The following is a 228-nucleotide window of genomic DNA, read 5'->3' as shown; positions in this document are numbered from 1 at the left end:
CCGGCCCGCCCCCCCCCCCATCCACTCCATTTATCATCAATAATTTACCAACGGCTCCAGATGTAGGCAACGCCAAGAAAGGCAAGCAGGCAGGCAGGGCGCAGGCAGAGGTGCGAGGGGGCCAACGCGGCTGACGGACGCCAAAGGGTCGCGCTGCGTCTCGGTCGGTCGCTGCTGGAGGGGCCGCGCTCCCTCCTGTGAACTCCAGGCCAAACCGCAGCCGCGGCC

General features: G+C 67.1%; 1 protein-coding gene across 1 annotated transcript in view; it reads right to left on the bottom strand.

Annotated features, from left to right (window-relative positions):
- The window catches only part of ZNF512B (zinc finger protein 512B), a 30959-nt gene extending 30789 nt beyond the window's left edge, over positions 1 to 170 (bottom strand). The window contains exon 1 of the mRNA XM_035890353.1: positions 49 to 170. The gene's annotated coding sequence lies outside the window, so the exon portion shown is untranslated. The remainder of the gene's footprint in view (positions 1 to 48) is intronic.
- Between the last annotated feature and the right edge of the window lie 58 nt (positions 171 to 228).

Source organism: Egretta garzetta, unplaced genomic scaffold, assembly GCF_000687185.1.
Source record: "Egretta garzetta isolate BGI_Z169 unplaced genomic scaffold, ASM68718v1 scaffold223, whole genome shotgun sequence".
Classification (NCBI taxonomy): Eukaryota; Metazoa; Chordata; class Aves; order Pelecaniformes; family Ardeidae; genus Egretta; species Egretta garzetta.
The sequence above is the reverse complement of the archived record's forward strand: the minus strand, read 5'-3'. Positions and strand labels throughout refer to the sequence as shown.